Raw genomic sequence first — 892 nt, 5'->3', positions numbered from 1 at the left:
AAAAAAAGAAAGAAAAAAAACCCCTACAAAATATTGGAATAGATGGTCTTTACCTCAATCTGCTAAAAGCCATCTATGACAAACCATAGCCAAAATTTTACTAAAGGAACAGAAAATAGTTTCTACTCTAACAGGAAGAATAAGATAAGGATGTCCACTGCTACCTCTCTTATTCAATATCGTTATGGATACATTAGGCAGAACAATTAGACAAGAGAAAGAAATAAAAGGAATAAAGATAGGACAGGAAGAAGTTAATTTGTTGTTACTTTCAGATAACATGATAATTACTTCTTCTATGTAGAAGATGCCCCAAACTCCAGCAAAACTCCACTCTAGATTTAATAATCAAATTCTGTATTGTAGCTGGATACAAAGTCAACACCTTGTTCTACTGTCTTCTATTGCTCTACAGAAATGAACAGTTAATGATTACTTGTTTTATCAATCTTGTATGTCTCTATTTGTTTTCCTGAGAAACCACTTTGAAGATATCAATAAGTAATTCAATAACCATGCTTAATTTCCTACAACTTTTTCTATACACTGAGACCTACAGTATTCTGAAAAAGAAGGCTGAAGAGGATATCAGAAGATTGAATGATATCCTTTGCTGTTGAGTAGGAAAAATAAATACAGTGAAACTGGCCATACTTCAAAAATTGTTATACAGATTTAATGCCATTCCATATGTTTGTACAGTACCAGGAATCAAACTCAAGACCTCATGCTTGCCAAGGAAGGCACTGTGCCACTGAACTAAATCCCCAGCCCATGCAATTCTGATCAAAATTCCAGCAGCATACCTCACAGAATTAGAGCAAACAATCCTAAAATTCATTTGGAACCAGAGAGACCTAGAATAATAAAAGCAATTCTGGATAACAAAAGC

The sequence above is a fragment of the Chinchilla lanigera genome, unplaced genomic scaffold, assembly GCF_000276665.1.
Source record: "Chinchilla lanigera isolate Chin_1 unplaced genomic scaffold, ChiLan1.0 scaffold00229, whole genome shotgun sequence".
In the NCBI taxonomy this organism is placed as follows: Eukaryota; Metazoa; Chordata; class Mammalia; order Rodentia; family Chinchillidae; genus Chinchilla; species Chinchilla lanigera.
The sequence above is the reverse complement of the archived record's forward strand: the minus strand, read 5'-3'. Positions refer to the sequence as shown.